The sequence below is a fragment of the Furipterus horrens genome, unplaced genomic scaffold, assembly GCF_987537825.1.
Source record: "Furipterus horrens unplaced genomic scaffold, mFurHor1.1.pri manual_scaffold_1, whole genome shotgun sequence".
Classification (NCBI taxonomy): Eukaryota; Metazoa; Chordata; class Mammalia; order Chiroptera; family Furipteridae; genus Furipterus; species Furipterus horrens.
In genome coordinates, this window is record NW_028327171.1 from 202,505,876 (window position 1) to 202,518,667 (window position 12,792).

Sequence of the window (12,792 nt, forward strand, 5' to 3'; positions counted from 1 at the left end):
GAAAGGTCCTTCTTACATGTCAAGGTCTTCAGCATCTCCTATGGACTTGACTCTCTGTGATACCCATAAGGCAAGACGGAGAATAGTTTCCCCCATTTTATTTTATTTTTATTTTTATTTTTTTTATAGTTTCCCCCATTTTAGAGATGAGGAAACTGAGGCCCAGTGTGGTTGTCTTCTCCACCAAAGGACAATGAGACTCACTTTTGAGAGCACAGTCTGTATCTCACATCCTCTTACATTCCAGAGTTCTTTCTGTTCTATAACTTTTATCCATTTCATGGATGTAAATCATTGCCTCTGTGTTTATCTTTTTCTTTCTAGATGTGTAGAAAAACCTAAAGCTGGATTTCCTATTCTTCTCCACATTGCATGGTAGGCGATAGAGGTATTAGGGGGTCTTGAATGAATGACCCGTAAGGGTTGTGGGAGACTCCCATCTCTGTTCAAGAAACACTGCTTTGTTCATCTTGGTAGGAAGCCAAAGGGTGGACATGGGAATTTTAGGGTGAAGGGATTTCAATCCTGGGGAGTCTGTAATTCACCAAGTCTTATTAATGCAGGTGCTGAATACCAGATGTTCCTTTGTATCTGCGTGTGGATGGTCTTAGCCTTTCCTAGCAGCCTTTCTCCACTGGTCTGGAAACTTTTAGGACATTCCAAGCCCCCATGCCTCTCCCCCCACCCCAGGACTGGCCTGCAGTCAGGCATCTTCACACTCCGCTGCTTCCATCTGGAACTCCATTCCGTGATTCCTGATGCTGGCTGCGTCTAGGCCTGCTGGCTATCCTGGTGCCCAGAATCCCACACAGCTCTGCCCGCTGAAGCCATGGCAAACAGCAGCAGGTAAGGAGAGTGGGCTCCCTGGAGGCAGACTTCGTAGGCAAGAGGACCCATCCCAAGTACCTCTGACCATTCATCAAAGGGTACCTTAAAGAAAAAGAAAAGGCCAGTTACCAACTGGAGGAGACATTCGCCATATGCATAACCAAGGCAGGATATTTTCAAGAGCACATAAGGAGCATCCCCAAGTGACCTTAGGATTCTAATCTTCTCTATGGCAATGATTGGCCCTAAGACATGAGACTTTGCCTGATATGGAATCATAGTCTTTCCAGAAACTCTTACTTATCTTCCGCTAAAAGATGAGGAAGACTGAGTACAATATTTGGGGGACAGCGCACTGACTATTTCAGGGACCAGCTAAGACTTAGAAAACACAGGTGTGAAGCTCGGCTCCAGCTACCTTGACGCAGCCTGCACAGCATCCTGCCCCCAGGCAGGACTGGGTATGATTCAGTGGGGCTTCAGGAGACGCGATGCTGGAATGACGCAGGAGGAGGCGTAGAACTGGATAGAAGTAGAACCAGGCCCTGCCCTCCGGAGGCGTGCACTCCCCTGTTCAGCCGTCTCACATAAACCTGTGCAGAATCGACCAGATGGCCTTCTTCTTCTTCAGGCAACTCCCCCTTTTAAATGCTCAGTCTCCAGTGCTGACAGTGTACCTCCCTTGCCTCCATGACTCAAACCAGGAGCCATTCCTGACTTCTCCTTTCTTTGATCCCACACATCCAAGTCATTGGTAGACCTCCTCATTCCCTTCTTGGTTGACTCTCCATCAGCTCCTCCTGCATTTCATTCTGTAAGACTCTGATTGCAGGATATCAGAACCTACAATTAACCCCATTTCTGATGAACTCATGCCCACCTGCTTCTCCTTGGCTTCCCATTGTCTCCACAACAAGCCCCTGCAGCCCCCCGCCCGCCCCCACCATATCATCCTGTGGGGCTGCCTTCTACCGCTTCTCTTCTCTCATCAGCCTCATCTTGTCATCCGACTGTCAAACAGACACGTCAGGTTAATTCCTCCCTCCACCCTTGACCTGCAACACCAGCCTCAGCTCCACTCCAAGCTACCAATCTTTCAAGGCCCATCTCCTCTGAGAACTGTCCCTGACCAGGCCATCCCCTTTAATCCTTACTATGAGTGTGTTGGTTATTTCCAACTTCGCGCTGATTTGGCAGTTTATTATATATTACTAAGTGTTGTCTTTTTAGCAAGGTTGTAATCTTCCTGATGGCAGAGGTGTGGTAATGCCCATTTGAATCATCTCTCTACTGCACCCAAGGCAACGATGTGGAAATAGGAAAATTAACATTTATCAGGGGCTTTAAGTCATGATCTTAATCCTTTCAACTCTAAGAGCTGGATTTTTTTGTCTCTATTTTGTAGATGAGGAAACTGAAGCTCAGAGAAGTATTTTTACATCCATAGCTGGTGAGGGACTGAGTCAGGATTCCAAGCCAGGGTTGCCTGATAACGAAGCATCTGTTACTACTCCATGTCTCTGTTCTAAGGTGGGGCGTAGGTGCTCAGAAATGCGTTGAATCAGAAAAAACAATTGGGCACACTAAGCTGATGTGCGTTTGAATCATTGCTAGCATTGGACTTCTGTGTTTTTCTTAATCCCACCCTAAAAGCTTAAATCTCTCTGATACTCATATTTTTTCAAAGAAGCTATGAGCAAGTTTTATGATTGATGTCCATTTAAAAATGTCCTATTTATTTTTCTGAAAGCATGGTTGTTCTGAAATTTTTGCTTGGGCCAAAAAATGTTTGATGTCACCACTGAACAACCAGGGAAGAGGCTGACACAGCAGGAAGTGCTTCTGCCCTCGCATATGATTAGATTGTAATCAAAGGAACTGGGTGATAAGCAAAGTCTTGAGAAGGAACTCAGTTATGATAGATACACATACCTCAGCCAGGTTCCCAGAGTCAGAAGTTCCCTCATGAGCCCCAACGAAAACCATTTATTTGTGCTGGATTGTGAATAAAAGGGAGGGGGTAGGGTTGGAATTTATTGTTATTCCATTAGAGTTGTCCCATTTTCCCCCCATTGCTCTCCCCTGCCTCGCCTTTTTGAATATTTCCAATCCGAGGTTGGTTGAATCCATGGATACAGAACCAACAGATACAGAAGGCTGGCTGTAGTCTATAGTCAATAAATACGTTTTGTTAAATGACTGTAAACTAGAAATATGGGGAGAGTCGGTTCTGTTTGCCCCTGGGGAAGGGTGAGGGGTACAGTGCCCCTGCTGCGTGCAGGGACATGTCTGCGCCCATCAGTCCCAAGCAGAATTTCAGCCTTCTCTTGCCCTTTCATCTGGGTGCCCCAAGGCAGGTTACGACTTGCACTGCCCCGTGGGGTGGCCTGGGGGATGAGCCATATGGTCATAGAACTCTAACACTTTTGGCTCTTGTGCCCAGACATTTAGATTCAAGTGCCAATCTTCCCACCATGATGGCCCCCATGATACTAAGTAAGCTTGCCACTTCCCTCTCCCGGAGCCGTGCTTCCTACCTTGGGCAGGGTATCCATGGGGTGGTGTGTGTGTGTGAGGAGAGGGCACACGTGGCCCCACTGTAAACACATCACAGCTTCCCGCCTCATCCTTCCCACCTCAGGGCAATTCCCTGGAAGCCTCGCAGTGGTGGCATGTGAGCCTCAGCTATATCACGTCACAGAAAGTACAGTTCCCACCTTTACCAAGATGGCACTGCTGACTTTGGAGATCTTTCACTTTTGGCTGGGGTGGGTGGGGATGCTGAGCTCAGGAATGGGACCAGATGACCTTGGCTTTGCAGATCTCGCCTCAGCTGCTGGCTTCTTTAGAGGAAAGGTTCAGATGCCCAGTTGGGGGTTTCTGTGGAACAACTGGATTAGAAATATTTTCTCTTCAGAGACAAGCTCCTCTTCATGTTAAATGGGCTAGTGGAGCAGGCACTGGCTTGGGTCAGGAGTAGGGGGGTCTAGTCCCAGCTTTTCCAGGTCAGCCTCTTCCCCACCCTGACTCCATAGGTGGTGTCCCTTCTCAGAGGCTTATGGGAGTCACAGTCCCATGAAACCAGTTGCACAGGCTGCACACTGTTTGAACGACTAGCTCCCTCCTCCCCATTGTCATTCCTCAGTCCCCTCGTCATTTCCATGGTGAGAAAGTGGCCTGATTCTCCTGCCAGGGACATCTAAGCAGTCCCTGCAATCTTCTGGTTTCCACAGCTGGCTCTGAGGAGTCACAGCACATTCCATTTGCTCACACATGCCCTGGGGACTGTCCGGGACAAGAGGCTATCCAGAGTCCTCAGGAACAGAGTGGGTGGAGGGGGAGAGAGCCCAGAGACAGGATGGCCCACACTGCATGTGGGGCTGGGGAGGTGGGCCAGAGACAGAAACTGGCCTTTCCCTTCCCAGGCCAGAGCCGGCTGCTTCTGCTCGGAGAGGGTGTGATGCTCACCGAGAGGCCTCTCATCGCATCCAGCCGCGTGAGTGCACCGGTGCCGTAGCCAGCTTGGCTTGGAGGAGCCCCAGAGAAATGATCTTGTCTGTGCCCTCTGTGGCAGTTTTAAAACATGGCCCACAGATTCTTTGGCCCTCATCCCCTTGACAGGTGGGCTCTGTCTCCCCTCCCCTTGTGACTGTTTAACAAATGAACACAGAAGACAGGCCTTTGTGCCAATGCCTGGGCAATAGAAAACTGGCATACCCATCGCTGTTGGGACCAAGACCCTCGAGTCCTGCTTATCCTTTTCTGAAAACAGCAGCTACTCCAACCATCCTGAAGACATTTCTTCCTCTGGAAAAGACTCTCAGCTCACCACTCTGAGTATCAAAGATGACAATTAGTAGAAATTTTATTCCTAGAAGCCCAGTTGTCCTCCTTCCTCATTTCACACTCCATCACAATCCCCTTCCTCCATCCCTCCTTCTTCTCACCTCAGGCTCCTGCAACTCCCCCCAGGGATTTGACTGCATGGCTTGGAGAAATCTCGGTGTGTGCGCACATGTGTGCACATGTATGTTCATGTGTGTGCACGTGTGTGGGGTGTTGCAGAGGATGGTGTTGCAAACATTGAAGGTGAGCAGCAGGCAGTAAGTAGAAGAGCTGATGATTTTGACTGCTGATGGTTTTGGTGGGTTGATTGGAAAGCAACTGTTCTTCTTTTAAAAGATTTTAAAATTAAAATCAGCCTTTTCTGGTTATACCATTCTGCATTTTTCACATTTTTTACAGTGAACATGGATTACTTTCGTAATGAAGAAAATAAAACTCACTTCCAATTTCAACACTCAGAACTGACCAGGATTCACATTCTAGCGGATATTTGAGATCATGCCATAAACATGGTTCTGTCTCAACATTTCCTTGTATTTTATATTTTAAGAGTCTCTTTTTAGAAATATTGCCCCAAACCTAATTTTTAATGGATTAATAGTGTACTAGAATAGATAAATAATTTGTTAAGTTGTTTGTATAATTTATTTGACACATCAGATATCACAACCTAAATGTCAAATAAATGTGCCAGATACATGTGTGTGTGTGTACATATCTCATATCCATGCACATAAATCTTTAGATCTTTGAATGTTTTTACTTTGATTCCTAGAAGTAGAAGTGCCAGGTGAACCACTGAACGTTCAGGAGGCTCCTAACTGGAGAAACCGCCCCTTCTGAACTGTCTGCTTGGCTTCAGGAGCATCTCCTGAATGTCTGGGCGTCGCTTACTCTTTCCCTCTCAGGGGAGGACCAGAGAGGGAAAAAGCAAGGGAAGAAAAGATGAGGCCAAGCTGTGGCAGAAAGAATGGAGCAACTTACTCATGCATATTTGAATGTCTAGGGAGATAGTTTTTGTTTTCTTGCCCAACTTAATAGGATGAAAGAGAGAGGGAACGAACAATGGGTAGAAACCTTCTATCCATTACTTCATTTAATCCTTACGAGGATCCTGAGTTGTTATTATTCCTATTTTATAGATGAGGAAACTGGTCTCTGAGAGGTTAGCTAACCTGTCTGGAGAGGGACAGCCGGTAAGGAGCAAGCCTGGATGTGTACCCAGGATAGTCCAGCTTCAGAGCCAGTGAAATGTGCTGCCTTCTGGCCCAGCATCTCCATAGCAATATAAGGAAAGGGGAATGGGCTAGACGCCTCCACCCCCACTTCCTCCTTGTCCCAGTTTGCTCTTTCTCCCTCTGAATAGGAGGGACTGAGATGAAGACTAAGGAACCCTTTTCCAACTGTCATATCCCCCAGAAGTTACTGAACCTCATTCCCTGCAAAATGCCTGCATCCTGGTGAAAGCCTCCTTCCCTCAACCCTGCCTGATGACCTTCAGAGGACCCAGGAGGGCAGAGGATTTCCTGGGCTGCTGGGGAGCCCTCTGGGGCTGTTCTGACCTGCATTCTTCCAGCACATGTTGTCTAGGAGCATAAGCCCTGAGCATGTGCAATGAGGGGAGGAAGGGCCCGCTGGCAGACAAGCTGCAGGGAGTGGAGCCCATGAAGGGGTATTAATAATGAGGCCACCTGCGGCTAAGCCTGCTCTCAGAGTCTGGCTGGGGAGGGGCCCAGAGGGCAGCCAAGGGCAGAAGGATGTGCAAGGCGCCTGAGCCCTGTGTTTAAAGCCCATTATGCTGCAAGGAGATTGCCCCTTAATCAGAGCTTTGGTCCAAACTTGCACTCTTCTGGCCACTAAATTGCATCTCTTACCCCTTCAGATTTCCTTTGCAAGATTTTGCCAGCATGGGGAGGCGCATCCCAGATGGACCCCATGTGGCTCTGTTTAGATGCCTCATTCCATTTAGATATCTTCATCTGGGGTTGACATTCAAACTATTTAAAAACAGTAAGAATAACTTTAGTTCTAGACCGATCCTGAACAACTCCAAAGGCAAGAGCAGGCTTGCAGAGGCCCTCTGCTGGGCATGTGTTAACTTTTTAGTTGCTGGACTGGGGTAGGTCTGAAGGGGTCAACAGAGCATAGGATGGCCAGGGGCAGGACTCAGGCTCAGGGTAGTGGGTGGTGGCTGGTGGCTATTTACCAAGCAGTGCAGATGTTTTTCAGTTTTTTAGGAATGGGAATGGCTGTACCCATATGTACAGGTATGACTGGGCTCCATCTAAATGGGGAAAACAATGAAGCCCTGGCCGTGGGTCCACAGGGTCCTTGCAAATAAGTCTCTCCTGACTCCTCAAGAGACAGGGCCACAGTCCCTCTTCCTTTGTATCTCCATGCAGGCCTAACAATGGTTTCTGGAGTCATGTCTCTGCAGTCACCACATTCCAGCTCATCAGAGATGACCTTAACATGGCCAAAAGTCTGTTCCCACTTCCACAAATTACAAGTCCTTTGTCTTCAGTACCCCCCAGAGCATATGCCCTCTTTGTTGCCTCCTTCATGGCCAAAACCCAATCAAAGGTGGTTAAAATAAAATTTTAGTTTTAGGGGGTGGTTTAAATTGCCATTTGTGAATTTAAATTAAGTCATGTGGTTCTCAGGGGCAGTATGGTTGACCAGGAGGCTATTTCCCCAGTGGATCTGAGCATTCCTCTCTTTTTTGGTGTAAGGACACTGACCCAAAGTTCCTGACGCTGAGCTTTTAGTCCTGGTTACACCATCACCAGCTACATGGCCTTGAAGGTGAATTCTCCCTCTCTGGGTTTCATTTTCCTCCTTTGCAAACTGAGGTCTGGAAAAGCTGATCTCTCGAGTCCATTCAATTTCTAGAATATGATTCTGTGTTTCCCTTTCATTGCTGAGGTGATGGAACATTTATCATGGTTAAGAAAGTACGCTGGGAAACCAGATGGTTGAGTTCGAATGCTAGTTCAACCACTCTACGACTATTAAGTCCTGGAATAATAGTAGGATAGTTGTGTGGGTTGAGTAACACCAGTAAAGTGTTTAGGACACTTGGTCCTTAGTCAACTCTCAAGAAACATTTATTTTTGCTGTCTCTGGTTCAGTGTAGGTTTCGAGAAGGCTGGGTCTCATCTCTCCTGTATTAACTGATACCCAAAGCCACCATATTGAGCCTTAGTTCCATCGTGGTCTCCATCCTGTATCAGAAGAAACAGAACTAACACTCATTGAGGTTTCGCTCTGGGCTAGACTTTGTACCAGACACTTAACATATACTTTTTTTTTTTATTGCACCCTCGCCACATTGGCAAGAAATAGGTATTATTCCAAAATTATTTTACTCCCAAGGAAATGAAGGCTCAAAAAGATGAAAGCCAATGATAGATTCAGACCTAGGTCTATGGGGACTCCAAGCCCATGCAAGGGTGAACAGAAGGAATTCTTCTGGAAAGATAACTTCATATCAATTCAAGCTTTTTCCCGAGACCAAAAGCTGACACCTGCATGTAGGGAAGGAAGCCATTATCTGGGCAGAGGGCTGATCATTTCCCATAAAACTATCTCCCTCTCCTTTCAAGCCAGGCTGGAAGATACAAACTGCAGAGGAAGATGAAAGGGGCTTGTTCATGAAGTCTTCCACCTTGGGAAAAGGAAGACCAAAAGAGAGAGAGAGAGAAGAAAAAGAAAGAGAAGAAGAAGAAAAAGAAGAGGGAGAAGAAGAAGGAGAAGAAGGAGGAGGAGGAGGAGAAGAAGAAAAAGAAGAAGAAAGAAGAAAGACAAGGAAAGAGGACCAGTCCCTGATAAATATTTTCTGTTAATAAATTCCATTTTTCCTCTAGAATGTTTGCCAACTATCTAAGGAGGAAAAATTTTTCACATACCAAGGCAAACTGTTGCCAAAATGCCTCTCCAGTCTGCCTTCCCGCAGCCCCTGTTTCCATAACTTCCCAGGAGGCAGCCTCTCATGGACTCTTGTGATCTTCCTCTAGGAAGACCTGCCTTTTCCATGAAAACATTGGGGGGTAGGGTACACATACTTCCTTCCCAGTTTGGGGGTGCTCTAGGAGCCTCGTAGGTCTTCATGTATTCATAACACCCCTCCCCCCCCTTCCTCCCCTCTCCCCTCCCCTCTTTCTGCCTCTTTGACCCAGAGTGTAGAAACCTTCGGCCTCAGTCAGGGCTATTCACCTCTTCCCAGTCAGGAGCAGCTCTCTCCTACCTTTTCCCCCTTAGTTTTTCTGCTTCTCCTTCCTCCTCCCAAACTTGGTTTTATTGAGTTGGGAGGGAAGACATTCTCAAACCCTCGGTGTAATCTTCCTACGCCTACAATACTCTGTCTTCATGTATTTATGGATTCAATGAGGGCCTACTGGTGGCTTCACTTTTGAAAAGTGCATGATGCCTCAGGATTGGATTTGGAGAGAAATCTAGCTAATGCCAAGGACTCATTCGGTTTGTTTTATTGAATCTGCTTAGGGATAAGACCTCTTGAAGACCTGATGGGTAAATCTGTGCACCAAAAATTACTGTCCAAGGACTCCTGAAGCCATCAAGGAATATCTCGATGAAAAGGGAATGCATTTGTTGACGTCATCCTGCCAAGCTGGAGAGCAAATGTGGATCTAGTTAAAACTAAAGTGAGGCCAGAGGGTTGATTAGCTTTTCCCCTGATGGAACACCTTTCTATCTCCAGCTCAACCTTTCCTTCATGGAATAGAGAGAGGCTAGCTTCCACAATATTGTCCTCACTCAGACCAACTAAAAGAGTAGCAGCTAATACAGCTCCTTGTCTCTGAAGGAAGCACTCTCACTCTTCTGTGGCCTGACCTTGGTGTTGAGTTCTCTTTTTTTCCCCTCCTCTGGTGGACTTTGGAGACTTTATAGGGCACCCAAGCACTAGCCTCTATTTAAAATAACCCTTCCTTTCTTTAGCAACTCTTTATTGACACTATGTTCTAGGCACCATGCTAGATGCCAAAGATGCAGTGGTGAATAAGACACATTCTTGCCTTGCTGGAACTTCTTTTCTAGTGAAAGGGATAGATTCAAGACATTAATATGGGTTTGTCGGTGTAGCTTAATAAGAGCCATTTTTAATCTTCCTGATACCCTGTTTTGTCCCTTGCAATTAAGAGCTTTATTTTAGTGTCTACTCTTTAACTCTGCAATTCTATTTCTAGAATTTACTCTTATTTGTGATATAGCACCCATATACAATCATTCGTTATAATAATGTTTATAATAGTAAACAATCAGAAATGCACTCCAGTAGTTCCCTCTTATCTGTGGTTTTGCTTTCCATGGTTTCAGTTACCCACGGTCAACTGTGCTCTAAAAAAATAAATAAATAAAAATTTCCAGAAATAAACAATTCATCTGTTTTAAATTGCATGCCATTCTGCATAGCGTGATGAGAATCTCATGCCAGTATGTGAATTGTCCCTCTGTCCAGTGTCTCCACACCATGTGCGCTCCCAGCCTGTTAGTCATTTGGGTGCCATCTTGGTTGTCAGATCAACTGTTGTGATATCACAGTGCTTATGTTCCAGTAACCCTTATTTTACTCAATAATGTTGCATTCATATAACATTTATTATAGTATATTGTTGTAATTGTTCTATTTTATTATTAATTATTGTTGTTAATCTCCTACCATTTCTAATTTATAAATTAAACTTTCATAGGTATGTATGCATAGGAGAAACCACAGTATTGTATGTATAGGATTCAGTACTATTCCAAGTTTCAGGCATTCACTCGGGGTCTTGGATAAGGGAGGGTTTGGATATCCCAAAAGTCCATCAGTAGAGTATTGATTAAATGCACTGTATATAGCCATATAATGGAATTCTATCCAGCTGTTAAAAAAACAAACAAACCAACAAACAAGGAAGCTCTTTTTGTACAGACATGATCTAATGTCCAAGACACATTGTTAAGAGAAAATAGCAAGGTAATTAGCAGGGATTTCAGTGTGTTATCACTTCTGTTAAAAAAATAAATAAAGAGAGAGAGAGAGAGAAAGAGAGAGAGAGAAAAGAAAAGTGTGAATGTGTGCATTTGTGTTTTGGTTGTAAACCTACAAAACATCTCGGAAGACTAACAGAGAGGGGAACTATTTGGCTGTGGGATAGTGTTGAAAGGAGACCGTTCACTGTATCCCCTTTTGTAGCTTCAGACTTTTCAACTTTTGGACAGAGTACTTCTTCAAATATTTACATTTTACTTTAAAAAAGAAGACAACCAGGGGAGGAGGAAGCATTGGCATTCTGAAGCATGATGCCCTTTTTAAGGCAGGCAGCATCTATACAGTTTTATCCATCATTAACACGGGGAGATGCAGTTTCAATATTATCAGATATTCCCATTTTATAAGAGAAGCTGGAGATAATAATATGTTTGAGGAATCTTCCAATTTTAAAATGTCTCAAAAAAAAAAAAAAAGAAAGAAAGAAATAAAGAAAAGAAAAATGGATGCTAAATGAAGCAGATCTGTGAGCTATGTTCAGTCTGGTCCATCAGTGTGTGATCCTGTGGAAGGGACTCCAGGATCCCTTAGGAAGCTACTGATTGTATTTGGGAGAAAAAAAATGAAGGCCACGTGGGATAGGGACAGCAGGATGGCAGGGCAAGGACAGAGAGAGACTGTGTGTGGGTGAGGGTGGGGGTAGAAAAAAAGTGATCTGGTGAGAGTAGGATGTGGGGGTTAGAGGACAAAGAGAGGTGGAAGAAGGCTATTTTTAAGACTGAGTGGTTTGTAGGATGGAATGACTTATAGGCAAAATGAAACAAGAATGGCTCTAAAATCAGGGATACCTGGGTTCTCACCTCTTCACCATTTTAGGGGAAAAAGTGGATATTCTTATCAGTAAATATAGATAGAAGTACCTACCTCATAAGGCAGGCACAAAATAAAATAATACATGTAAAATGTTTCCAGTTTGCAAAATGTTAGTTTTTATAGACATTTGCTATATTTTTGGTTATCGGCAATCATTCTCTCTGCTCCTATTTCCCTTCCAGTCTGTGTGGTTCTGGAGGAGGTGTCAACCCCCAAGAGGGAGCAGCAGAAAGCTCAGGTAAGGTCAGTGGGTCAATCACATCTTCCTGGCAACAGTAGTAGGTTCAGGGATGCTTAGACAACCCAACCCAGACCAAGTTGAGCCAATGAGACCAGTCGTGGCACTTCCACTGGAGTTAGAATGAGGGTGAGGTGGGAGTCTGGGCTGCTGTGGGCATCTTGCCAGCTCAAGGGAGACATGTCTGAGACAGAGCCAGCCAGAGTTAGCACAGCTGTGTGATGAAGAGAGAGAACTCAGGGCCTGGGGAAATAATTAATGTCCCTGCATCACATCAGCTCCATGCCCACCTGAGCCAATATGTTCCCTTTGGTCTTCAATAAATACATTTGAACAAACAAACAAATGAAAAAGCATTAGCATCCATGGACCAAGGACAGAAAGATGCTAAGCAGCCTATTTGGTGTTTGGTGTCCCAGCACCCTGGGATTTACTATTTCCTTCAATCCCTAGATATTTTGAAAGATGGGTGGAGGGAGGCAGCGTTCTTACTGGCAACACCCTTGTAACAGCATCACAGAGGTTTCTAGATGAGTAAGAACTTAGAATGTCAAGTGTGAATCAGAGGCGAGACAAGGGAGCTGGAGACACTGCAGAGTCAGAGCAGGAGAGTTAGGTGGGAACATTGATGCTGTTTCTAGATTTCTGTGCAGGAAAGCTTAATGGGGAGACTGGGGTTCCATGGCACTGAAGCAAGCAGATCACCACCCACAATGTGGCTTCTGCAGAGAGACATCAAAGTGTTGAAGTTGAGGACTTCTGGCTAAGATGGAGGCGTAAGTAGACATGTTGCATATCCCTCCACAACTAAGAAGGAATACAACTACCTAAAAACTGGAGACAACCAGAACTTCCAAAAAATCAAACTGCAAGAAAGTCCAACAAACAAAGATATAAAGAAGAAATACTCATCCAGACAGGTAGGAGGGGCAGAGCTGGGGTGGAGAAGATACAGTGTGGAGGTGGTGGTGGTGGTGGAAAGCACAGTCACACATTTTAAAAAGTAGGGAGG

General features: G+C 45.3%; 1 long non-coding RNA gene across 2 annotated transcripts in view; it reads left to right on the forward strand.

The window, feature by feature from the left end:
• The first annotated feature begins 602 nt into the window (after positions 1 to 602).
• Positions 603 to 12,792, forward strand: part of LOC150022630 (uncharacterized) — a 28,527-nt gene continuing 16,337 nt past the window's right edge. The window contains exons 1-3 of one of the 2 annotated variants that reach the window (XR_016509650.1): positions 603 to 846; positions 11,725 to 11,785; positions 12,422 to 12,556. This is a non-coding gene — a long non-coding RNA (uncharacterized LOC150022630). The remainder of the gene's footprint in view (positions 847 to 11,724; positions 11,786 to 12,421; positions 12,557 to 12,792) is intronic. The other variant, XR_016509649.1, reaches the window with a different exon arrangement.